Source organism: Lepisosteus platostomus, chromosome 5 (genome assembly GCF_059453375.1).
Source record: "Lepisosteus platostomus isolate fLepPlt1 chromosome 5, fLepPlt1.hap1, whole genome shotgun sequence".
Lineage (NCBI taxonomy): Eukaryota > Metazoa > Chordata > Actinopteri > Semionotiformes > Lepisosteidae > Lepisosteus > Lepisosteus platostomus.
Genome location: NC_142615.1, coordinates 7,079,840 through 7,106,779, shown reverse-complemented (window position 1 = coordinate 7,106,779; position 26,940 = coordinate 7,079,840). Strand labels below are relative to the sequence as shown.

The 26,940-nt window shown below is 46.7% G+C and overlaps 7 non-coding genes across 7 annotated transcripts; 3 read left to right on the top strand and 4 right to left on the bottom strand.

The window, feature by feature from the left end:
- The first annotated feature begins 480 nt into the window (after positions 1-480).
- Positions 481-553, top strand: trnav-aac (transfer RNA valine (anticodon AAC)). The gene has a single exon. It is a non-coding gene; the product is annotated as a tRNA-Val (tRNA).
- Positions 554-1,116: 563 nt separating this feature from the next.
- On the bottom strand, positions 1,117-1,188 carry trnah-gug (transfer RNA histidin (anticodon GUG)). The gene has a single exon. It is a non-coding gene; the product is annotated as a tRNA-His (tRNA).
- A 694-nt stretch (positions 1,189-1,882) lies between these two features.
- On the top strand, positions 1,883-1,955 carry trnav-cac (transfer RNA valine (anticodon CAC)). Its single transcript has one exon. It is a non-coding gene; the product is annotated as a tRNA-Val (tRNA).
- A 621-nt stretch (positions 1,956-2,576) lies between these two features.
- trnad-guc (transfer RNA aspartic acid (anticodon GUC)) lies at positions 2,577-2,648 on the bottom strand. Its single transcript has one exon. It is a non-coding gene; the product is annotated as a tRNA-Asp (tRNA).
- Positions 2,649-3,672: 1,024 nt separating this feature from the next.
- trnaf-gaa (transfer RNA phenylalanine (anticodon GAA)) lies at positions 3,673-3,745 on the top strand. The gene has a single exon. It is a non-coding gene; the product is annotated as a tRNA-Phe (tRNA).
- A 757-nt stretch (positions 3,746-4,502) lies between these two features.
- On the bottom strand, positions 4,503-4,574 carry trnah-gug (transfer RNA histidin (anticodon GUG)). Its single transcript has one exon. It is a non-coding gene; the product is annotated as a tRNA-His (tRNA).
- A 15,845-nt stretch (positions 4,575-20,419) lies between these two features.
- Positions 20,420-20,502, bottom strand: trnal-uaa (transfer RNA leucine (anticodon UAA)). Its single transcript has one exon. It is a non-coding gene; the product is annotated as a tRNA-Leu (tRNA).
- Positions 20,503-26,940: the final 6,438 nt, after the last annotated feature.

Below are 26,940 nucleotides of genomic sequence, written 5' to 3'. Positions count from 1 at the left end.
CTGCTTTCCCGCCCCCCCTCCGCCCAAACTCTGCTCCAAAGTATCCCGGCAACCCCTCACACCTGCACTTGTCACAACCTAAGGTGCGGTCATGAGACACCCATGGGGTGTCGTTCTGTTCTTGCTTATTGTTTCCTGCCCGTCGCAGGCAGGAGTCCATGCGAGGAAGATAAGCTGGACAGAGCTCAGAGGGCGCAGCTGGGTGGCTTTCCTTCTGAGTGACGTTCCTGCAACACTCTCCCGCTACTCTTGGTGCGCTCATGCCACAACACAGGAAGGCTGGAGCAGGTGGCTGTGGGCTTTGCGCACCGCCGAAATAGCTCAGTTGGGAGAGCGTTAGACTGAAGATCTAAAGATCCCGGGTTTCGGTATTTTGTTTCATCGCGCCCTTTGTTCCTCTCTCCAGCGCCCCCTGCCTAAAGTGACGCGTCCCTTTCTCAGCCCGAAACGCAAGCGAGACACCAGCAACGGTCCCTTCAGGTTTCCGTAGTGTAGCGGCTATCACGTTCGCCTAACACGCGAAAGGTCCCCGGTTCGAGACCGGGTGGAAACAGCCTCGTTTTGCACGCTCCTGTACTTCACAGAGGTCTTGAGCGACCGCTCATTTCTTCCGGTGCCTTCGTGCACTCTTGTACCAAACGCACGTTCCTTCTGTACGCGGAGCCGATCATTTGCAATTGGGCTGTGCCGACAGACCAGGACGAGCTCTGTCGGCTCAAAAGCAGCGCAGGACCTGCAAGAACAACAGAAAGATTAGGATCCAGCGGGGGCCTCTTAGTGAGCCCAAGAGCTCATCAAGAATCGGCTCCAGAAACAGGGCTGGGCGCATTGTTCCATTCTCCGCCCACTCTCGGTGTAAACAAGTCCCTCCTGGTCTCTGCTTGAAATGCACTTTCCTGCGTTTGCTTTGGTGTAACTGGCTTCCCCTGCATGGGCGAATGTGAAGAAGATCCTTAGTAAGTCATTAAAGAAAACCGAGAAGAGGTCGGAGTGGCCTCTGTCGTTCATCAACGATCCAGTCGGGCAGTACTCCTCTGTAAAGCGCCGTTCGTTCACATCGATTGGCTTTTTTTTTGCCTTCATTTGTGCGAGTAGTAAAAGCAGACGCCCCTATTCTGCCGTGACCCGGATTCGAACCGGGGTTGTTGCGGCCACAACGCAAAGTACTGACCACTATACGATCACAGCGAGTTACCGAGACACACGCGGCAGGGCGGAAAGGGCTGTGCTCTCTTCGTGTGACATAATTCGGAAAAGTCCTGACGTTGCATTTCAACTGAGCCCCAGTATACATCGACCCTTTGACACTCTGAGTGACAACTCTCTTGCGTGTTTTCTCATATTTATGTAGTTTGCTTGCATGATGCCGGGAACAGCATGGTTGTTCGCTGCCATATAGTCTAGCGGTTAGGGTTCCTGGTTTTCACCCAGGCGGTTCGACTCGGTTTTGCCTCCTGCTTTCCAAAAGATCAGCACCGTGTACGAAAGAGCCGCATTAAAACTACTCGAACGTGCAAAACGTGCATAAAGAGGGGGCGCTTGTTTCCAACCGAAACTTCTCGCGTGTGAGACGAGCTGATCATCGCTGTGGGAGGGTTACTCTGGTAGACAGGGCTGACCTTCGGCAATAGGATTTATAGTCTCCAAGATGATATTTGCACTTTCTGGAGAGGCGATTTTCTCCACTTCAGTAGCCCGATTTCGTCGATTGCGTGGAGAGGGCTGTAGAATGTGGTGCCGCCTTTCCTGCTCCGTCCATGACAGGCGTGCTGGTCTCTGGAGAGAGAGCACGGTCCATCAGCGCACTCCAATAAAGGCACTGGAAGCAGCTGAATCGCATTGGCGAAGCTCAGCGCTGGGCCGCTGGGCACGCCTTACCACCGTTTCCGTAGTGTAGTGGTTATCACGTTCGCCTCACACGCGAAAGGTCCCCGGTTCGAAACCGGGCGGAAACAGACATCTTTTGTCGCCAGGCACAAAAGGGGATTGGGGATTCGCCTAGCGCTGTGATCGAACAGACCCACTGGACCCACCTCTTAGTGTGGCGGGATCTGCACAGTGCATGTCACAGCGCATCCTGCTTTCACTTCAAGGCGCGTCCTGATGTACCCCAGTCTCCCGCGTGACAGGTGGGGACAGGTGACAGGTCCTATACTAACGAGGAAGACATCGCTCTCTCCGACCCCCGGCATCGTGTCCCGACCCACCGTGCTGGAAGCCGACGCGTGCTGTGATTCCTTTACGGAGCAGAAATGACAACCGAGGAGCCGAGAGATCATTTCAGCATTTCGCGTCTGAACGGAAAACACAAACGACCAACTCGGAATGACTTGCCTTTGACGCTTCTCAAAGCGTTCTTTGTGCATCGAACAGACCCACTCACCTCTTAGTGTGGCGGGATCTGCACAGTGCATGTCGCAGCACTTCCTGCTTTCACTTCAATGTGCTTCCTGATGTCGAGTCGTGTGCCGTGCGGAGGCTCTGAAAGGGGGAGCAATGAAAAGGTGCACGACGCTGTGAAAGAAAACAGAGAAGTGAAAGGCAGTCATTTCTCTAAGGAGGTGAAAGAAAAGCTACTCCCCGTCGGGGAATCGAACCCCGGTCTCCCGCGTGACAGGCGGGGATACTTGCCACTATACTAACGAGGAAGACATCACTCTCTCCAACCCCCGGCATCGTGTCCCGACCCAGCATGCTGGAAGCCGACGCGTGCTGTGATCCCTTTACGGAGCAGAAATGACAACCGAGGAGCCGAGAGATCATTTCAGCATTTCGCGTCTGAACGGAAAACACAAACGACCAACTCGGAATGACTTGCCTTTGACGCTTTTCAAAGTGTTCTTTGTGCACGACGACTGCGCCGCCTAGCAGATACAAATGGGTTGTACAACTTTGAACTAGCAAATGGAAGAGGGCTAAGCCCCCTCTCTTTTAGCCCAGGTTCGATCTGTCTCCCAGAATCACCAGGGCGCACACACACACACACACCCGTGCCGTTGAAGTGCTCTGCTTCATTTCTAAGGGCAACTCAATTCACTCCTACCCCGAGTGCAGAAAAGACAGCATCCACAGCAACAACAGCTCAGGTCTCTGCACAGGAGCTAAGCTGCCCTCATCTCCTCTGCTCTGCGGCTCCTGTGGAGTGGAGTCCTGCCTGGAGCCGTGTTTGCAGGCGGCGGCTCCCCGCGCCCTGTCTGTGCGTCGTGTCCAAGAGCTCCTGGGAGGAAGAGAGAGCCCTCCCACTCGGGGGCTTTTCCACGGTCTGTGTGAGGAGGGGCGGGTGTGTCCAGTAGCTTATCGAGCGGAAGCCTGGGGCGGCGGAGAGCTGTGATCGTGCAGACCTTGAGGTGTCACCTCTTTGTCTGCTTTCCCGCCCCCCCTCCGCCCAAGCTCTGCTCCAAAGAAGCCCGGCAACCCCTCACACCTGCACGTGTCACAACCTAAGGTGCGGTCATGAGACACCCATGGGGTGTCGTTCTGTTCTTGCTAATTGTTTCCTGCCCGTCGCAGGCAGGAGTCCATGCGAGGAAGATGCGCTGGACAGAGCTCAGAGGGCGCAGCTGGGTGGCTTTCCTTCTGAGTGACGTTCCTGCAACACTCTCCCGCTACTCTTGGTGCGCTCATGCCACAACACAGGAAGGCTGGAGCAGGTGGCTGTGGGCTTTGCGCACTGCTGAAATAGCTCAGCTGGGAGAGCGTTAGACTGAAGATCTAAAGGTCCCTGGTTCGATCCCGGGTTTCGGCATTTTGTTTCATCGTGCCCTTTGTTCCTCTCTCCAGCGCCCCCTGCCTAAAGTGACGCGTCCCTTTCTCAGCCCGAAACGCAAGCGAGACACCAGCAGCGGTCCCTGCAGGTTTCCGTAGTGTAGCGGCTATCACGTTCGCCTAACACGCGAAAGGTCCCCGGTCCGAGACCGGGCGGAAACAGCCTCGTTTTGCACGCTCCTGTACTTCACAGAGGTCTTGAGCGACAGCTCATTTGTTCCCAATGTATTTCCGGTGCCTTCGTGCACTCTTGTACCAAACGCACGTTCCTTTTGTACGCGGAGCCGATCATTTGCAATTGGGCTGTGCCGACAGACCAGGACGAGCTCTGTCGGCTCAAAAGCAGCGCAGGACCTGCAAGAACAACAGAAAGATTAGGATCCAGCGGGGGCCTCTTAGTGAGCCCAAGAGCTCATCAAGAATCGGCTCCAGCAACAGGGCTGGGCACATTGTTCCATTCTCCGCCCACTCTCGGTGTAAACAAGTCCCTCCTGGTCTCTGCTTGAAATGCACTTTCCTGCGTTTGCTTTGGTGTAACTGGCTTCCCCTGCATGGGCGAATGTGAAGAAGATCCTTAGTAAGTCATTGAAGAAAACCGAGAAGAGGTCGGAGTGGCCTCTGTCGTTCATCAACGATCCAGTCAGGCAGTACTCCTCTGTAAAGCGCCGTTCGTTCACATCGATTGGCTTTTTTTTTGCCTTAATTCGTGCGAGTAGTAAAAGCAGACGCCCCTATTCTGCCGTGACCCGGATTCGAACCGGGGTTGTTGCGGCCACAACGCAAAGTACTGACCACTATACGATCACAGCGAGTTACCGAGACACACGCGGCAGGGCGGAAAGGGCTGTGCTCTCTTCGTGTGACATAATTCGGAAAAGTCCTGACGTTGCATTTCAACTGAGCCCCAGTATACATCGACCCTTCGACACTCTGAGTGACAACTCTCTTGCGTGTTAGTAGTATAAAGCGACACCTTTCGTCAAACTTTTGACAGGTACCACGCCCCCTTTTCCATCCAATGGTCGTCCGCGGTGTTTGGTTGTCCCGCCCCCCAGCCATCCAATGGCGTGTTGTTATTTGTGCATGTCCCGCCCCCTCAGGAGCCAATGGTGTGGTTCGGAACCCCCACCGGCCGGTCGCCCCGGCGCCTCGGGGTCCCAAAGCCCCCAGCCGGCGCATCCCTGGGTGTGTGCGAGTGTGTATTGGTTCGGAATGGGGAGCATGTCTGCCGCGGGGTTGAGTGTGCTCTATTATAACCCTAGGAAATTGGGCAGTTACGGCGGCGCAGGGGGTCTGTTGCGGGCCGCGAGATCCCGGGGTGTGCGCGGCGCCAGCCGTGGCCGGGTGGTCGAGTGGCTGTCCGGCCAGGCTGCTTATACGCTGCACAAGCCGGCGCGCGTACGTTTTAAGAGAAACAGGACGCTGGTGTCCGAAATGGACTGGCAGTGGCAGGCCGACTTGGTGGACATGAGAGAACACCACGCGTTCAACGACGGTTTCTGTTACATCTTAATGTGTATAGACATGCTGTCTAAATACGCTTGGGCCGTGCCGCTGAAAACCAAGACTGGTGGGGCCGTGACAGGCGCTTTCCGAAATATACTGCAAGAGGGGCGTGCTCCTAAAAAGCTACAAACGGACGAGGGTAAAGAATTTCTTAACAGGACCCTCCAAAATTTTCTCAAACGTGAGAATATTGAACATTTCAATACGGCCAGCGATGTGAAGGCTAGTGTGGTCGAGAGGTTTAACAGAACTATTAAAACAAAAATGTGGAGGTACCCGACACACAAAAACACCTTTCGTTATATCGACGTCCTTTCAGATCTTATTTACGCTTATAACCATAGTTACCACACGACTATTAAACGAACCCCGGCTTCTGTTACGCCCGACAACTCCCTTGAGGTGTGGAGAACGGTCTATGACGCGCACTTTAAGAGAAAACCGTCAAAGTTTTCATTTAATGTGGGTGATCGCGTGCGGGTGTCCAAAATAAAGGGAGTGTTTGAGAAGGGATATGAACAGACCTTCACAGATGAAATTTTCATTGTCAAAGAGCGGTCCGCGGCTCTGAGACCCTATTACAAACTGCAGGACTACGCAGGCGACAATATTAAGGGTTCCTTCTATGCCGAAGAGCTACAGAAGATAAACCCGGATGTTGAGAACGTCTACCGCATCCAAACGATTTTAGCAACCAGGGGTCGTGGCAAAAACAAACAGCTTTTGGTAAAGTGGCGTGGCTGGAGCGATAAATTCAATAGTTGGGTGAAGGCTTCTGAGGTCCGAGACATATAGAGGTGGTGAAAAATGAACCCCAATGGTTTCTATGTGACGCTGGCCAGTAATTCATCCTCAAAGATGTTTCCAAAGAACACTAACGCCTGTTTCACAGAGCATCTGGCAAAGGCGATTGACCTGGACGGGGGCTGGGAAGTGGGCCTGGTCGAACTACACTATCCGAATACACTAAACACTTTTGATGAAGACAAAGTTTTTCTGTTCATCAGCGAGGAGCTCAAGACTATCTGGAGCTGTACCTTACCGAGAGGGTACTACGGCAACATCGAGCAGCTCTTGCATGAAATGAAACGGGCTGCTGAAAAATCCAAGTTATCGGCTGTAAGTCTTAAATACAACCCCATTAGCCGGTCGGTAAGGATTGTTAGTGATAAACGGTTTGTTATGCAGCTGCGTAATCGCCTAGCGCGGATGTTGGGTTTCAATTCGGGTGTAGCGGGTGTAAAATCACCGCACCCCGTCGATATGACTGGCGGATTTAACACCATGTATATATACACCGATATCATAGAACACCAGTTAGTAGGCAACGTCTACGCACCGCTTTTGCGTTGTGTGCCCTTCAGAGGCGTGGATGGTGAATTCGTCACAGTATTGTACGACAAACCCCATTACGTGCAGGTGAGCATCGACCATTTTAACAACATCACTATTGAAATAAAGACGGATCAAAACGAACACGTGTCATTTGCATTTGGAAAGGTCATCGTCAAGCTGCATTTCAGACCTGTGAAAGCGTCAAACATCTAAAAGGATGACGGTCATCAAGAGCTAGGGGATCCTTCTCTGTATACGCACTACTACAAACAACAGGCTGGTTATGGATTACCAGGATTTTCAGGGCTACCGGTTCAGTACGGCGCTGGTATCGGGGGTATTTTCAGAGCGCTATTTAGAAAAGCCGTGCCTTTTCTGAAACGCGGGTTTGAAATAGCTAAGCCGCACATGGCATCGGCAGCTAAAAACATCGCCAAAGACGTGGTCGGCAACGTTACAAGCGCGGTCATGTCTAAGGTGGCTGCACATCAGCAGGAAGGTTCGGGTCTAGCATACATCCGCAGGGGTGTCAGTAGAAAAAGACAGACGTCATCATCCCACCGTCGGGGGCCGCCGAAACCTGATAAAAGAACGGCTAAGCGCAGACAGGCAACTCATAGAAGCTTCAGGTCGACCAAGAAGAGCGTGACACACCGCAATCAACGCGACACGAAACGAGACATATTTTAAACATGGCTTTTGTTCACGGCGGGTCTGCAGAATGCGCCAAGTCGGAGCTGGACATATTTCAATTAGCACCTACCCAAACAAGCGTCGAGAAAAGCTTTTACATAGAAGTTCCACCCCTCACGGCCCTCACGGAAAACGCACCTCTGGAGTTCTACGTCGCAGGCAACGGTGAAGATTATTTAGATTTAAACAACACGCTGCTCTATTTGACCTGTAAAATAACGGAAGCAGACGGTCGGGACATTGATGCGGCAGCCCGTGTGAGCCTGGTGAACTACCCCATCGCTGCCATCTTCAGCCAGGTTGACATCACCGTAGGAGACCGATTGATCAGCCAGAGCAACAACTGCTATCCTTACAGAGCCTTTATAGAGTCGGTCCTGAACTACAGTGAAGAGACGCTGAAGACGCAGTATTCAACAGGTCTCTTTTACAAAGACACAGCCGGGGAACACGAGTCCACAATTTTGGATGGTCCCAATCAGGGGTTCCGAAAAAGAGCATCATACACGGCGCAAAGCCGAAAACTGGAGCTCCTGGGTCACATTCACGCTGACCTGTTTTTTCAGGACAAACTACTTCTGAATGGCGTAGACCTGAAAATAAAACTCACGCGAAACAGAGATGCTTTCTGCTTAATGAACAACGCCGGAGAACACAAACTGAGCGTACTCTCTGCATCTTTGTTTGTGAAAAGAGTCAGAGTGTCACCCGGGGTCAGACTGGGACACGCCGAAGCACTCCTGACGGCCAACGCTAAATACCCCATAGACCGCGTACAGATGAAAGTCTTCAGCCTGCCAGCAGGGAGCCGTGTGTGTAACCAAGAAAACCTCTTTCTCGGGCAGTTACCCAAAGTGGTCATTTTGGGGTTTGTGGACAACGCGGCATTCAGCGGCAGTTTTACCCAAAACCCCTTCAATTTTAAACACTACAACGTTAACTTTCTGGCTCTCTACGCGGACGGGGAACAAATCCCCACTAAACCGCTTCAACCAGACTTCCAGAATGGACATTGCGTCCGTGAATATTTTAATCTGGTGGAAACAGCCGGGAAGCGTCTGAAAGACAAACCAGTTCTGGTGGACCGCGAGGAGTACGCGCGCGGTTACACATTGTTCGCTTTCAACCTCAGCCCCGACGACGAGTGCACAGGACATTATTCACTTATCAAAACGGGTAATCTGAGAGCTGAAATACGCTTCGCGCTCCCGCTACCCACTACAGTTAACATGGTTGTGTACGCGCTGTTCGACAACGTGATAGAGCTGGATATGAGACGTCAAGTCATTTACGACTTCAGCTAAAAAGCACTTGGAGACCACACAACCTGCACATAAAGATGAACACCAAACAGCTGGAAGACATTCTAACCCGAGACCGCTATACCCGAGACAGTTTTCTAGGCGTGTTCCCCAGTGATGCCCTACCGAGCGAGAGACTGGCGCGGCGCCCTCTGAGTTTAATAGTTAATACTCACCCACACGACCGCCCCGGTGAACACTGGCTGGCTATTTACTTACCCGACGACGAGGGCGCAGAATTTTTCGACTCCTACGGATTTTCACCCCAAGCCTTTTTCTTTCCCAAGAACATTAATGATTTCTTAAACAGAAATGCTAACTCCATATTTTACAATAACAGATAATTGCAAGATTCTTTTGCAGTGACCTGCGGTCTACACTGCGTCTTTTTTCTATACCATAGATGTAAAGGTTTATCTTTTAGAAACATTTTAGAACTTTATTCTACGGATGCAATCCAGAATGACCGCATGGTGGAAATGTTTCTGAAAAACCGACGTCGTGTCGTGAGACGGAGACCCCTGTACCCTTTCAAGCCCTTTGAAAATACGAATGTTCAATTATGCGGGTGTTTACGACAATTTAAAACATGTCATAAATGTTAATCGGTCGTCTAAAATAAAAATGAAATCGAACCATTTCGACGTCTGTGTGGTTATTATTTAAAAAGAACACAAAACATGGATGAAAATCAACACAATATTTTTATTATACATTCGCTGTTACAGCGCTCAAGCTTTTTTTAATACATGTTACAGACAAACCATTTTTAAACATATTGCGCACGCTTTTTAATATACATTTCAAGTCATTTAACACAAACACACAGACCCAGAGAAAAAAATGTTACAAAGACAGCCATGTGGGTCTAGGTATTAATGATCGTCTCCTTTCAGCGGTTATCTTAGAGACCGGGTCGACCGTCGACAACTCTACCGGTTGTTTTAAAGTTTTGGCCGACGCGGCACACCCCGGCGGGGCAGCCTTGAATTTTTCAAGTAGCTCTCGGTTACCAGCGTTGGCTAGCAAGGTGCCCGGCACGTTGATTTCAGCCATAGCCTCCATGAACACATCCCAACCTTTTGGCTTCTTACCGCCAGCAACTGCTTGCTGCTGCGTGAGAGCCCTGACAAGATCAATCATGTGAGAGCCCTCAACGGGTGCCCCCTTGTACACAAATTCCCCCTTTTCATTCCAGGCTATTAGTGGTTCATTGCGGGCCATGGTCTTTAACAATATCTCGGCATTTCTCCGGAACCTCTGAGACACGCTGTCCAAAATATACTCAAAGTCAGCCTCGCTCGATGACGGCGGTTGCGCGAACGTACGTGATAGTTCGGTGGGTGCATTTTCCGGTAGTACAACGGTTAATGTCCCCTTTTCGGAAGTCTCCTGGCGTACTAATGTCAAATACCGTTGCAACACCTGGCTGTACAATTTCACTTTTTCATATTCGGCCAGATGCGAGTTCTGCAGAATGTCACGCATTTCATCATCCAGGCGACGGGCGGTTATTTTTCTTACATCGCTTTCGAACCCAGACCGCTCTCGGAGTCGATCGAGCTGTTTCTGAGGTACCAGGTAGATTTTTTCAGCGTGCTCCATTATCGAAGTTGTAGAAGCCCCGTAATCAGTGGTACTGCAATACTCAACAGGGCCCCGATAAAACCACCGGACTGGTTCACCAAGAGTCTCTTTCTTTTAAGAGAAAGACCCTTTCGACTCAAAGTCTTTATAAGCTTACGCTTTCTCTTCAGGGTCCCAAACTGCTTAGCAGATAACGGTATGTTCCCTTTCAAGGTATTCAAGACGATTTCAGCTATGGCCTGTACAAGATCATTTGTAGCCCCGCAGAGAATAGCTTTCCGCTGTTTGGGGGTGGCTTTTACCAGAAAATTTAAGAGAGTCAGGTTTCTCCGAACGCGTGAAGACATGACGACGCCCCGAACGTGTTTTTTCGACTGAGTCGGTGGTTGTGAGATCACCGACTTTTAGATTTTTTAAACACATAAGCCGTGGCTACATCTGGGGGGAAAAGACCTGTTCGCAAGCGATAGTCATCTGGGGTGTCGGCATTTAAATCCACCAACAAGTAACCGAAAGGTTTTTTAGTAGCGTCATCGAACGCTTCCAAAAAAAAAATTGGCTTTACCGGGGTACATCTGCCGGGACAGGGTTGTAATCTGTAGTTTATCTCTAGGGTTTTTAAACAGCACCATGTACTTTGTATTTAACGCGATGGTTCTACTTTTCCGGCCTTGACAAAACACATTTTGGACGATATACATGATGCTGAGGTTTCGGTGGTGTACGTATTTGGTAAAAGCTTTTTCTATCTCATTATTTTCACACGCAGACTCCATCAAATCATCCACTATAATCAAATTTACTCTACCCGGCGGCAGTAGCTGGTCGTCGGAAAACGACGTCGGTAGTCCTTCTATAAACTGAATGTATGGAAATTTCACAAGCAACTCGTCGTATAGAGGTTGCCAGCAGCTGTAACACCAGACTATGTTTTCGGGTTTACGAGTCATAACGGTATCACCGCTCTCCAAGAGCTGTTTTATAAAATAACTTTTACCGCAATTCGAGGGTCCGGACAAAATGCACGAAAAAGGGTGTTTTAACCTGACATCCATCGTGTTAATATCCGTAGGGCAACGATGTCAAATTTTCTTGCAGCACCCGCTTGTCGTACACCACCTTCTGGGTTTTCTTTAAGGTCCGGGTCTCAATGCGCCAATCCTTTTTAACACGCACGATCATCGGCTGTTGAATAGAAATGTGTTTAAATTCCCGGCACTCTGCATAAGGGTTAACGCCATAGTCAAAAACCAAGTCCCGCAGACTCTCAAAGTTAACTTTTTCACAATTGTTCACATTGAGCGTAATGCCTTTTACCTTTAAACAGGCTTTCCCTCCAGACAGTTTGTACCCGTACGACTTGGGTCCTGTTGACACAAACTCGGTGATGTGTTGACCAGCATCGATTTCGCTGGTCAACACACCCAAGTAGTCGCCCAGTTCCGGATTCCACTCACCCTCCCGGCTCACAAAGATAATGGAATCTGTGTCGTGGTACAGACAACGGCCTTGCAAAGCATTTAGCAGATTGTATAACTCCAAGCGGGCACAGGCGGTTGTAAAGCTAGCGATGAAAATGTTAGTGTTTGAATGGCCCGTATAGTGGTGTTTAGTGTGTTTCCACGTAACACAGGCTGTGTTTTCATCGATAAACTCGCAGGCTGACACCTCATGATATGGCGTAAATAAGTACCTGAACAATTCATCGGGGTTTCTCACAATGGTGGTCTGTGGTAAATTGTCTCTTTGCCCATACTTGCCCCACAAACTGTTCAAGGCAATTTTTGAAAGCTGTCTTTTGGCCGGATTCTTTTTAATGTTGCCGGGGTCCAGCCGGACACCCTCTTTTTCATAATATTCGCAGATATATCTTTGTTGTTTCTCGACATCTGTACACCACTCTGGAAACCCCGAAGCTTCCTGCTTCCCTTTCAGATGCAGTTTGATGTAGTCGGTAAAAAGATCGTGTGAGGCCTTTTCGAAATGCCAAATTTCGTAAATTTTACACACTCTATACCCCAGGTCTAAGGCCTTCTGTAATTCGGGGGTGCACCAGACACCAGTCAAGGCGCGATCTTCATCACCGTGCTCACAGGGGGTGGTCTGTTTTGTTTCAGCACACGTACGACACAGCGTGAAAAACAGTTTTTTGTCAATTTTGGTTGGAAGAACTGGAAAGTACAAACGTCTGGGTGGGTAAACTTTCACCTTCGCTAAACCGAAATACCGTTTTAAATCTCCAAAGTTGTTATATATTATTCGGGGATGCCCCAGTGGGTATTTTTTAGTTTTGTTCACAAACGGATACAGACTGGTTAAATCATAGTAATGAATTTTTTCACCGGGCTGCGCTGTGTAATGCAAACAAATAGCATTTGTTCTCCCCGAAAAAGCGAATCGCGCGGTTGCAGAGGCTCTGGTAACTGCGCAGCTGTTAGAAATTTACCCAAGTCTCCATTTTCAACAAGCATGTCTCTGAACTCATGCTCCCACAAAACACGCACGTTAAAACCTCTAATTTTGAGAAAATTAATTTTAACCATCGTCTTTCTGTACAACCAGCCAAAAGTAGTGTTTGTCAGCGGATTAAAATCGTTTTCACAATAACAAACGCTACAACCGTGAAAAAAGCAACCGTTGAACTCAAAGGCTGTCGGCACTCTGTCAATTACAGCATAACCATCCAGAAAATATGGGCCAACCTTGAACTCACAGGCCGTGGTTAACGTGTGTTGGATTTTAACGGGCTCTGTGTGTTCGATGTACATAAGCCACTTTAACTAACCCCCCCCCCCACACACACACACACACACACCGCATGTCTCCAAAACATCTCAAATTATCTCTAATACGTGATTTTAAAACTTTAAGACCAATCCGTTAAAGTATGAAGAACAACACCCCATCATTTGTTGCCTATTAATACCTTAAAGACTTTTACGCTTGCGATGTGTGGAAATTTATCTCAAACTTTCGAAAAAGCTGTCGCGAATGTGTTATTAAAAATAAACTGTGTCTTATTACATTATTTTAAAAACTTTAAGACCAACCCCGTGTGTTTAAAATTTATTTTCTGGGCAAACCCATCATTTGTGTTTGCGTTGTGTGTTAATACTTTTAAAGTTTAAAACTTTTAAACTGATATGTGAATACTTTTCGCTCTCGATAAAACAAGGGGGGGGGGTCATCACAACATTGGTTGTGATGCGTTTTAAAGCATCACAACCAATTGAAAAATGTCTTGTGTTATGTAGGCGTGGTTACACCATTGGCGCATATTCTTAAACGCTCCGGACTGACAGGGTCGCAGCGCGTCCTTGGAGCTGTCAGACACCGCCCCTTGTTAGGAGCTGCGGAGATGGCTTCTTTGTGTGGAGAAACAACGGGGTCTGCTACTCTACAAAGTGAAGAGGTAGGCGGCTAAAATATTTTTTCTGATCGTGGAATTGTTGTATCGGTGCTTAACGTATGTCATTTTAATACTTGGTCTTCTTTTTAGCAAAACCCGACCCCACCCTCTGCACCCTGTGACAGCAGCGGGGGTGTGAGTTCAGCTGGGGTACCAGATGTTGAAGAACTGCCGGATGCTAACGATGATACCACGCTACAAATGGTAAATATTAAGGAAAAACCTTAGCTCAAAAGTTTTTTAAGCCTTTCTTTTCTTTTTCCTTTAATAGAATAAAGAGGATGTGGACGGGTCAATCTTCAGCCTACCGGCACAACTGAATGTTTCGTGTCTATGCTTGTGTGTTCGGCCAAATGTTAATAAAGCTGATGCCCAACCAGGTTTAGCTAACGATGTCCCTAATGAGCCCGATGTTATGTCCCAGATTGTGAAAGCAGTAGTTTATTGCATCTTCAAACACTGTTTAAAGAGGGTCCTTGTTGATGACTGCCCGGCCTGTTTGATTGACCATCCTGGGCAGCGGGGTCACACATGCCTGTCTGTCGGCTACACAGATGGGTTTGAAGATGTGATGTTTGCCGCTTTAGAAATTTATAAGTCTCATAGTTTAGCCTGAATTTTATCGACTGTTCTGTACACCGCCAGGTGTCTGGGTTCGTACACCATTAGAAATGACACTGAGCGGTGCATAAAACAGTTGCTGAAAAATATAATTGAGGACCGCTCCCCATACGAGCATGTACACACCATACTTGAACAGCTGGATGAAAAATTAGTAGATGTGACTTTTGATGCGTTGCAAAAGAAACACTATTCTTATTTTTACAGACGCAAAAAAAAAGATCTATGTAAAATGTGAATACAGATTTCACTCTGTTTTACAGACCCGGGTGTGCCATCGTCCGAAGAGTGAAGAATTTCGAATGTATACGTCTGAATGCTTACTAAGAGTGCTTTACACACTTCTCTCTACAAAGCTTGATATGCAAAACAAAGAGTCGAATGCTAATATCCTTAAATTTGTTAAAGAGATAGATGTGTATGTCAAGAACTTGAGTGAAATTATTGCAGATCTGATTTTTTCAGATCAGAAATGGAAGCCTGGGGTGTAGGGGAAGCCTACAGTGTGTATTCCAAAATACAGTGTGTTTTGCACAGAACCTGTGGTAACACCATCCCGCTGATTACGCAGGCAAATGTTTTTGCTCTGCTAGATCGGATCGCCCAGTGTGGTTCGCATGGCTTTAGACATGGGGAGCGGAAGGGGGTTATGAATGCTTTTTCAGATGCCTCAAAGTTTCTCAGCAATGTTGGGGTGGTGGTTACATGTACCGAACTAATTTTCCGCACCAACATTTAATTGTTGAATGCAAACAGGAGCCGGTAACGCGTGTGTGCTGCGTTGTTTCAGTGTTTAAAACACCTACTGTTGAAATAAATCGGTTCACATTTCACATGGTGTTTGTCCTGCGAGTTCTTTCCGTGAGACTTTACGCAGTCAGTGTGTGTGTGCTTACAACCCTGCTGCTTTTGAGACACGGCTTGTGCAGCGTATAAGCAGCCTGGCCGGACAACCACTCGGCCACCCGGCCGCGGCTGGCGCCGCTCACACCCCGGGATCTCGCAGCTCACACCAGACTCTCCATGCCGCTGTAACTACCCGATTCCCTAGGTTTATAATAGAGCGCACTCAACCCCGCTGCAGACATGGTCCCCTTCCAAACCAATACACACTTTCACACACCTAAAGCGAGGGATGCGCCGTCTTTGGGCTTTGGGACCCTGAGGCTCCGGACCGACTGGCCGGGGGGGAAGGCGGGAGTTCCGACCCTTAACAACACACCATTGGCTCCTGAGGGGGCGGGACATGCACAAATAACAACACGCCATTGGCTGGCAAGGGGGCGGGACAGCCAACCACCGCTGACTCCCATTGGCTGGAAAAGGGGGCGTGGTACCTGTCAAAAGTTTGACGAAAGGTGTCGCTTTATACTACTCAGAACACATGTAAGACTTACACACAGCTTTTAATATGCTATAGTGAATTTGCAGGTATCCTGGGGAGGGAAGAGAACTGATATTAAGGAAATACATATTTAAAGGGGATGTAAGTATTAAATGTGTTTTGTCACATCTGGGTGTTAACTGAATAACTTTTTAGCATTATTTATTGTGTTTTGACTCTATACTTGTGTTTCTCAGGAGACAGCAGAAATATTGATGTTTACATTTATATTCACATATAAATGATATTGACTTAGGTACTCCACTATTTACTTGTAGTTTGACTGGTGTCAAAAGTTGAAAATCTCTGCAAACATCAAGATGTCTAAGGACGTGGAAAGAAACTCAATCACATTTAGAGAAGGTAATGTTTAGATCGGATTAATTCGAAGTGTGTCTCTGGGTGCGTTTGATCTACCAACGTTGTGTTTAACTGAAGGACACCCTGACTGAGTGTGCCATAGAAACTGACATTTTTTGTATTTTTTCTACATTCACAGATTTTTGGCTAAAGTAAAAAAAAAAAAATCATTGTCATTTTCTTGCCAGCTGGCAGTAATTCTTTTGCACTGATAAGAAAGATGAGCATTTTATCTTTCGCAATGTGTGGATTTCTTGAAAAACAAGTTGTGCCAAAAGCGAAATGAAAACTTCATTTAAACATAATGCAGAAGCATATTGTCTGTAACAATAAACTGAGGGTGAAGACAGGAAGTAAGGCACTGCTGGGATTTGAACCCAGGATTTCCTGTTTACTAGATAGACATTTTAACCAACTAAGCCACAGCGCCGGCAAAGCACTGCCCTTTTTCAGCCAGTTGGACACACTGCTCTGTTATATCTTCGTTCGGTGTGCAGTGAGCCTGCTCACTGAGCAAGTTGAGAAAGGATGTGAAATGGCTTTTATCCGCCAATTTCATTACCAGGGAGCTTAATATGCTTTTGATTATCTACAGGGTGTCTAGTGCAACACAGGCGATGGACTGCTGGGATTTGGAGCCAGGATTTCCCGTTAACTAGACAGGTGCTTTAACCAACTAAGCCACGGCGCCGGCAGAATTCTCCTCTTTTACTGCCGCTTGGACACACCGCTCGGAGACACCTGCGTTCAGTAAGCTGAGTCGGCTGGCTGAGCATGTTGCCTCCTTTACATTCGGGCCCCGACACTAAGAGAAACGTACAGAAATGGCTTTTATCGGGCACTTTTCATGTCCAATGCGCTTGACATCTCCCACGGGCGACAGAGTTCGACACTTTTCCTTTCTTTCTTTCTTCTTTCTGTACTCTTTGATGAAAAAAAAGAAACGAGTAATCATGTAAGGGAAAATGTCTTTTTTCATGGAGAAAACGTGCACCAGGAAATGTTGTGTTTAGAAGAAGTGAGTTAACATGAAAAGTGACCTAATTTACCGGAGCAAATGCTCACCTAGCAAGGTCTGCTTTACTACTAGAGAGACGTAGAGTGAAAGACGTGATAATTTCACGCCATTGTGGAACAAAACGCTATTTTCTTTAAATTATAAATCAATTAGAAATTCAGAGCGACACATAAAGGCTTTGTCTGCTTAAAAGTGATGATTTTTAAAAACTGATAAAAATTTGGAAAACATGTTTCTCACGTAGAAATTTAAGATGGGGGTGGGGTATTACTAGTAGTGGCGCTGAACTCACCATGGTGCAATTCATTTATGTGACGGACTAGTGGTTTAATGGATAACGCGTCTGATTTCGGTTTATTAGATTGTCGATTCGACTTCTACCGGGGTTGTGTGATTTAAATCAGGCTCCTCAGAAATAGATGTCCGTTATGTAAATAGACCGCACCTGAAAGCAAACGTTGGGTCTGGTTTCCTTTCTTTCCTGCATGAAATAGCAAATCGTTACAAAAAACACCAGCTAATGTCCAATAGCGTTAGTCATTTAAGCAAACATGAATATACTGTAAGGTCTTGGTACATGGGAGTGGATTTCAACCACAATTAAAAAAGGACAAATTATAATTACAGGCTTCAGACACTTTTTCATACAAAAGTGACCAAACACTCCCTAACTTTCAGGTTTGCTTGAACCTGTAACAAAAAAAGCAGTCTGAAACTTCCATTCTCTGATGTCACTGTCTCTAAAGCCGGACGTGATGTTTCACGGATGTGTAGTATGCCTTTTCTCTTGTCATGTTCATGATGATTCGCTGAATAAGCTCCTGACTTGGTGTTCTGTAGTGCGCTGTTACTTTGTTCGATTACCTATGTGGTGTACAGCTAAAACCCGACTGCGTGGTGTAATTTCCAGGTTCAGCACCAGCAGCACCTGCAAACTCATCAGCTGACCTTGACGTGATTTGAACATGCAACCTTCTGTTCTGTAGTCAGACACGCTACCATTGCGCCACGAGGTCGCTCGCCACAAGTGCTTTTAATTCCCCCAAAGAGAACAATCAGCGTCCCTGAAAAAGATTTTTTTTCATTCTCTCCTGTGTGGAGCGCCGCTCTTCCAACGAGGGTCTCTTCTTCCCCGACCACAGATTATTCTTTCCGCCCGGCTCTCTCACAGAGAGCAGACACACCGTCTCCACTGATGTGTTTACTACATCTATAGATCTGACCCCCTACAGCCCCGATATTCCTGGACAGGATATTTACCACCAGCCTCGTGAACTTCTCATCTTGACCTCTCCCAGGAGGAGCACAATTAACACAGAATCCTCTCTCCATTTAGCAAATAACACAAAACACTGTTTACCTGTCAAGACAGAAAACCGGGCTGCTCCAGGTGAGGCTTGAACTCACAACCGCAGCATGACTCCACTAATCATGTCATTTTACAAAGCCTGAACCTGGAAAGAGATTGGAAGCCGAAAAGTTATGGTGGGCCTACTCTTTCAATTGTTCCGTCAAGTCTTTTATTTGGGAGTACTTTCAATTGATGTTAATCCTTGTCCCGATACACGTTCTGGGCCATGGTGCATCTTGAATAATGTTCTTATAGGCTTCAGTTTGGAAAAGTGCGCTCTTCAGAAGCTACCAAAACCGCTAATGGTTACATAACACTTAATGCAAAAGCAACGTTCGGGTTTGAAAAAAAATATTACTTGCTATGAATACAAACACTGTTACAGGAGGCGTGTTAGGGATATTTTAGCTTAGATCATCAATTCATCTTACATTTCTTCTCCATCTATATCAACAGCGTCATTGCTACTGAGCGCTAAAGGCAGGTCCTGGCAATACAATCTTCTTTAGAAAACATTTTTAAAACTATTTCCACTACCATACGTAAAGTAAAAGATAGCGATTGCACGCAACGAATAAAATCTCTTTTCCAGGGATGTTGTAGTTAGATGCAAATTACAATAGAAAATGTATCAGCTTTAACATTTTCTTTTGGATTCACAGGACAGTCAGCATGAGTCATCAAAGAGCCTGTAGTGGCAAGAAGTTTAAAAGCGCACAAGTGATCTGTCTTTGGTCAAAGGAATTGCTGGAGCAGTAGGATGCAGAGCAATATCTAGCAGCTGTAGACGATGTTTGGGGAAGAGATAATTCTGTTTTCAGCACAGGGAGTGAGAATGAGCTCAGTCCGGCTCCCAGCAGAATCCATTCTGGTTTGGTTACTGTCAGACTGTGCGTCTGAGGCTCTTTGGATCGCAACGTGAAAAAAAAAGAACAAAAAACATTTGCTCACATCTTGTGATTTCCACGAGAGAAAGAGAAGATATCACTTTAAAAAAAATCAAAACTGAAGATTTGGATCCGGGACCTCATACTTGTTAAATGATTAAAATAATAATTATGAAAATATCATGTTGTGTTTCTGCAACATATCGTGCACAGTATGCCATTTTTTTCTAAAAATACAGTAGATTGTACTTAATAAAAATGTACAATTCACCGCTGATATAAACAGATTTGTGCTGTGTTTGCCTTTGTTAGCATTTGTTTAAAAAATAAGTTCACAATACGATAAAAAACACAGAAAGCACAAACGTAATAATATAATGATACAAAATCAATACCAAATCATAAAGCCAATTAAGTACCTATCCTTTGAAAACAGTGACATTTGTATCTACTTTTGAATTACAAATCAGACAGCGTAGTCCCTTAATTCAAAGATCAGATCTTGGCCAAAACAAGACAACCAGATGTTAGCTGAATTCGGAACAAGAGCCACTGCTTCATCGTTTATTGAGCTTTTGATCAACGTCTGAGTGAAAAAGATTCGCTATTTTAACTATTTGATTAAAGTTCACAAAAGCACCTTTCTTCGAGCTGGAGTCGAAACAGCTACTTAAGGATTCCTAACTGTTTCTAATACAGTCAGCCGCGCTACCAACTGAGCTATCGAAGGGATTTAAAGTACTCCTCTCTGGCACATATTACCCTACGTAGTGAAATATTCCGGGTACTTAAATTCCAGTTCGACATCAAGTTTCCAACTCGTTTCCTTAGTCTTGTTTACCTTGAATTTAAGCCACAAACCAGGATTCTACTGTATAATCTTCCGGGGATGTTACAAAATGTTTGATGGGGCATTAATCATTACAGGCGGAAATTCACTCCTTTTTTTTTCTCGATGCATCATATTAAACATTTCATTTGGATCGAGAAGAGGATCACCATGAGAAACAGAACAAACTGTTTGATTCCGGCTTTATTGGGAGCTGTATCACAGCTAATGCATGTAAAGCCTTCAGTATGCGATAGTGAGAGTTCAGTTATGCCAGGGAGTGGGAGTGAAGAGAACTGAAATTTAGTAAATTCATATTTAAATAGAGTGTAAATCATCAAAGTGTTCTGTCACTTAAAACTTATTACAACACTACCAGGAGTGGGGATTGAACCCACGTGGACATTTGTCCATTGGATCTTAAGTCTAACGCCTTAACCACTCGGCCATCCTGGTCTCCAGCTAGGTGCTGTTCAGTTGTTTAACATTTAAATATGATTCAACAATTAAAAAAAATTAAACCAGCGCCCTGTCACAGAAACGTACCCCGGTCACCCGCGCAACAAGCAGGGGTACTCAGCACTATACTAACGAGGAGCACTTGTCCGGAGCTGAGCGTGAGCTCTGTTTACGGTCAGCAGTCATTTCCTCTTTTCCAAAGACATTTTCGCCTGCTCTCAGTAATTAATGTCGGTTTGAAGTCTGTTCCTGTTGTCTCCACTCTTGACAAAGAGCAGCCTTTCGTAGGAGACTCCCTCTCTCAAGAAGTTTGCCATCACCCTGCAAGAGAGAAGAGCCAACCGGGATTAACAGCTTGAAGTTCGAAAAAGATGTTGGCACGCCTGTAGCGTTTACACGAAACCTCTTAGAGTTGTGAGAATACTTGCTTTGTGTATAAAATACATTGTGAATGCTTTCTCAGCCTTTACTTTTTCGTTTTTATGATATTTTTTTACCAAGCATGAATATTCTTTTGTCCATATCTCCGCAATGGAAGCACAGAATGCCTTCAAACCAAATGCATTTTAAAGACCACGCCTTGTGGATATTTCCACAGCCTTTACATCAAACTATCAGTGAGCTAATTATCTTTTTTTAAACCTCCGGTTTTTCATCGATGCGTAATCACGCACGAACTGGAACCCGGGGGACCGCTGTGTGCACACGGTCACAACGCGAGAAATACTGTTCAATACGGCTTCATGCGAAAAACCCGTATATGACCATAGGAAGCAGAACAGCGCAGTCTCCAATTACCCAGACTGTAAGCCCGGGAATAAAGCTTTGTTTGATTTCTGAAACCCTTCCTTTACGTACTGTTTTCATTCAGGTAAGGGTCAACTATATTCACAATACTACTGACAGCAGCAAGATTAAAATATTCTTTACTCAGCGGCTTATTAAAAACAGCTCCCATGATGTTCATACCGACTTTTTACACAGAACACTGACACAGCTTTGTGTTCTGAATCTCTTTTTCTTATGCTTTTATTTAATGTGGCACAATGCACTGGGATAGGGGTATTCTGTTCACAAACCAATAGCATTTAAACCAAAGCACCCACAATGCTGAAAGTAAGTGTTTTGCACACTAAGCAGGTCCTCTGACTTTTCCCAGCTTTGTTTTGGGTTGTGGAACCTTTATTTTTTTATGATTTTCTGAAGAAAACAATACAGGTAATACACTGGGATAGGTGGGTTGACTTCATGGCTCAATAGCATTTCTAATACAACAGCCATACTGCTGAAATCAAGTGTTTTACACACCAGACAGGCCCCCTAACCTTATACAACCTTGCTGTGGCTGGTCAATATAGTTGACCCTTTTTGGAAAGCTTTCTCAGCCCGAAACGCAAGCGAGACACCAGAAGGGGTGTGTGCAGGTTTCCGTAGTGTAGCGTCTATCATGTTTGCCTAACATGTGAAAGGTCCCTGGTTCAGAACCAGGTGGAAACAGCCTCTTTTTGAGTTCACAGAGGTCTTGAGCGACCGGTCATTTGTTTCCAGTGTATTTCTGGTGCCTTCATGCACTCTTGTACCAGGACCTGCAAGAACAACAGAAAGATTAGCATCCAGCGGGGGCTTCTTAGTGAGCCCAAGATCTCATCAAGAATCGGCTCCAGCAACAGGGCTGGGCGCATCGTTCCATTCTCCGACCACTCTCGGTGTAAACAAGTGCCTCCTGGTCTCTGCTTGAAATGCACTTTCCTGCGTTTGCTTTGGTGTAACTGGCTTCCCCTGCATGGGCGAATGTGAAGAAGATCCTTAGTAAGTCATTGAAGAAAACCGAGAAGAGGTCGGAGTGGCCTCTGTCGTTCATCAACGATCCCCTCAGGCAGTACTCCTCTGCAAAGCACCGTTCGTTCACATCGATCGGCTTTTTTTTGCCTTCATTCGTGCAAGTAGTAAAAGCAGACGCCCCTATTCTGCCGTGACCAGGATTCGAACCGGGGATGTTGTGGCCACAACACAAAGTACTGACCACTTTACGATCACGGCGAGTTACCGAGACACACGTGGCAGGGCAGAAAAGGCTGTGCTCTCTTCGTGTGACATAATTCGGAAAAGTCCTGACGTTGCATTTCAACTGAGCCCCAGTATACATCGAACCTTCGACACTCTGAGTGACAACTCTCTTGCGTGTTTTCTCATATTTATGTAGTTTGCTTGCATGATGCCGGGAACAGCGTGGTTGTTCGCTGCCATATGGTCTAGCGGTTAGGGTTCCTTGTTTTCACCCAGGCGGCCCGGGTTTGACTCCCGGTATGAGAACGTGTCAGTTTTGCCTCCTGCTTTCCAAAAGATCAGCACCGTGTACGAAGGAGCCGCATTAAAACCACTCGAACGTGCGAGAAGAGGGGGCGCTTGTTTCCAGCCGAAACTTCTCGCGTGTGAGACAAGCTGATCATCGCTGCAGGAGGTGGGAGGGTTACTCTGGTAGACAGGGCTGACCTTCGGCAATAGGATTTATACTCTCCAAGATGATATTTGCACTTTCTGGAGAGGCGATTTTCTCCACTTCAGTAGCCCGATTTCGTCGATTGCGTGGAGAGGGCTGTAGAATGTGGCGCCGCCTTTCCTGCTCCGTCCATGACAGGCGTGCCGGTCTCTGGAGAGAGAGCACGGTCCATCAGCGCACTCCAATAAAGGCACTGGAAGCAGCTGAATCGCATTGGCGAAGTTCAGCGCTGGGCCGCTGGGTACATCTTACCACCGTTTCCGTAGTGTAGTGTTTATCACGTTTGCCTCACACGTGAAAGGTCCCTGGTTCAAAACCGGGTGGAAACAGACTTCTTTTGTCGTCACGCACAAAAGGGGATTGGGGATTCGCCTAGCGCTGTGATCGAACAGACCCACTCACCTCTTAGTGTGGCAGGATCTGCACAGTGTATGTCGCAGCGCATCCTGCTTTCACTTCAATGCGCGCCCTGATGTACCCCGGTCTCCCGCGTGACAGGTGGGGACAGGTGACAGGTCCTATACTAACGAGGAAGACATCGCTCTCTCCGACCCCCGGCATCGTGAAAAGGTGCACGACCATAGTGCCTTTAGTGTAAATAATGTTCAATCTGAAATTAAAGAATTATTATTCAAATGATTGTTTAGGAATTGTATGCTAGAGCTTAAAAAGTATGTTCCAAGGTGCTAAATTTGTGTAGGTAACAGTTTAAATGCATTTTTCCACTGTTTACAAATCATCAGTATGGTAACCACAGCAACAGGCGCCACGTCACTGTCCACGTCTAGGTGTCTCGCCTTCGTCACAATGAGCGGTGTGACGTCACTGACAGCAACTAATACTAATATTAGTGTCTTCATGTTAATATTAGTGTGAGTGCAATCGGTAGTTTTAATATTAATGATAGTTTTCATGTGAGTATTAATGATGATAGTGCTATTGATTGTTTTAATGCTAGTATTCCTGTTAATATTAGTGATAATTACAGAGATAAGGTTAGATTATTTACACTAGTAGTCATGTTAGTTTTAGTAATAGCATTACTGTTATTATTAGTATTATTAGTGTGGCAGTATTTTGTGTCAGTGTTAGGATGATAGTGTAAGTCTTAGTGATAGTGTTACTGTTGCAATATTAGTGGTATTTGTATTAGTGTTATTTATAGTGTATTTGTAGTTATGAGTGTATGTGTCTGTTTGTGTGTGGTGTTTGTGAGGAGTGTGTGGTGTCCGTCAGTGTGTGAGTGTGTGTTTGTGGATGTGTGTCTATAAGTATTCGTAGTGTCTATGTGTGTGTCTGTGAGTGTGTGTAGTGTCTGTGTGTGAATATTTGGATGTGGGTCTTTCAGTGTGTGATAATGTGTGAGTGTGTGTGCATATATCTGTCAGTGTGTGTGAGTATGTGTATAGGTGGGCTTGGGCTCCACTGCTGTGTCTGACCCATCAACAGGTGTTGAGGTCCAGAGTCACTTGTGAGCGCTTCCTGCTTTCACTTCAATGCGTGTCCTTATGTCGAGTCGTGTGGCGTGCAGAGGCTCTGAAAGCGAGAGCAATGAAAAGGTGCACAGTGCTGTGAAAGAAGACACAGAGAAGTGAAAGGCAGTCCTTTCTCTAAGGAGGTAGAAGAAGAGTGACTCCCCGTCGGGGAATCAAACCCCGGTCTCCCGCGTGACAGGTGGGGATACTCACCACTATACTAACGAGGAAGACATCGCTCTCTCCAACCCCCGGCATCGTGTCCCGACCCACCGTGCTGGAAGCCGACACGTGCTGTGATTCCTTTACGGAGCAGAAATGACAACCGAGGAGCCGAGAGATCATTTCAGCAATTCAGCATTTCGAAAACACAAACGACCAACTCGGAATGACTTGCTTTTGACGCTTTTCAAAGCGTTCTTTGTGCACGACGACTGCGCCGCCTAGCAGATACAAATGGGTTGTACAACTTTGAAGTAGCAAATGGAAGAGGGCTAAGTCCCCTCTCTTTTAGCCCAGGTTCGATCTGTCTCCCAGAATCACCAGGGCACACACACACACTGTCTTGTTTCTCGTACACGTATAGTGTAAAAATTAAGAACCCAGGACGAAGATGTGACACTCGAACAAACTCTTTATTATTTAACCTGTAACTCCGAACCAGTTATCTCCTAAATTCACTATGGCCTGTGACCCTGAGCAACCGTTATTCCCCGCTCAGCCCTCCATCAATCAACATGCAGTTTCACTACTGACGCACACAAATATTACACCTTCTCCAGCTGTTATGAATCCCCTCTCTTCAAAGCCTGGTGTGTTTTTTTTTTGGAGATGTTATATATTTTAGAAAGAGCACTGTGACGTCAGAGACACCAGCCAGAGCGCCGGGATCAGAGAGCGAGACCGCGGGAGGCGCGCGGAGCGCACTGCGGAGAGTTATTGATCACTTATCTATCGACAACCTATTATTTCAACTGAAGAACTGTAGAATTAACGATTAACTTTACCGATTGGTGAGTACTGATTCTTTTCCCATTCTTGACCCTTTCCTATTATTTAGGAATTTAATCCTAGAGCTAGATAATTATATTCCAAGTTGATAAATGTGTTTGAGTAACAGTTGAAATGCATTTTCCATTTGTTTACAAATCATAAGTATGGTAACCACGGCAACACGCGCCACGTCACTATGCCCGGCTAGGGGTCTCGCCTTTGTCACAAAGAGCGGCGTGATGTCACGGACAGCTACTAATACAAGGGACATTTAGCCTCTGACTGTTCAATGCTGCCAAAGTGCAATTTATGTGGCTCGGAAGGACACGTTTTTAAGAACTGCCCTCACGCCTACGCCAATAAACTCAAAATGAGAAAGGATGAGGCAGTGCTTGTTTCAGCCAAACCGGCCCGAAAATCCAAAGCAAACAACAAGTCAAACAAAGAACCCTTGTTGGACAAAGACTCTCAGCCTCCAGCCAGGATCAGTCCTGCTGTGGCTCCGGGGCCGGTGGAAGAGAGATCCACTACGCCCCCACAACCGCAGACTGCACCAGACAAGCACGAGGGTTTGAAAACCCCCGAGAACAGCGAGGACCCCTCCCCACTCCTGCTCCTCAGAACGAGGGCCAGTGTGGGGCCCCCCGGTGGAGCGGGTCCAGCGAGGATACCCAGGATTCAGCGGAGCTGCTTTTCTCAGACTCTGCAAGTGCTAGAGATGTCCTCCTCTCCTCCATCCAGTCCATCACGGAGGATCTGCAACAGCTGGTGGGTGAGGGGGAAGAGGAGACTGGTGCATCGGCTGCACCCCTTTCCCCCAGGAGCTGGACTTGAGGAAAAGGAAAATGACTCTGTTTTCTCCCCGAGCGAGGAGGAAGGAGAGCATGATGATGGGGACAGCTGGAACCCCTCCACCCCTCCCTCTACCCCCTTCCTTGAAATGGACTCCGTGAACGCTTTTACTGCTGCCACCCTGATGAAGGTTCATTCAGAGGATGGCTGGCAGGAAATTGGTAAGAAGAAAAAGAAAAAGAAGTAAATCAAGAGAGATATAAAAGCTTTGCAGATAGGTGGGATAAAGGGCCTTCTGATTGGTCAGGGGACAATAACAACAGAACCTCTGGCTTGGCCATTCTTTTCAAAGGATGGGCATTCAAATTGAAAAGTATTCAGAGGGTCATAGATGGCAGGTTGCTGTGTGTGGATGTGGAATGGGGGACCGTTAACCTGCGTCTAATCACTGTGTATTGTCTTACTGACGTGGGAGGAAGGGTGGAGCTACTCAAGGCACTCTCTACCCTATTGTTATGTAGCACAGATGTGATAGTGGGAGGGGAATTGAATTCTATCTTAGAGCACACAGATAGGCAGTCTAGCTCTCCGATAAAATTGGATTCCAGCTCACTGGCCCTGCAAAACTTAGTTCAAGACTTTAAACTCTCAGACACATATAGATGTATATATCCC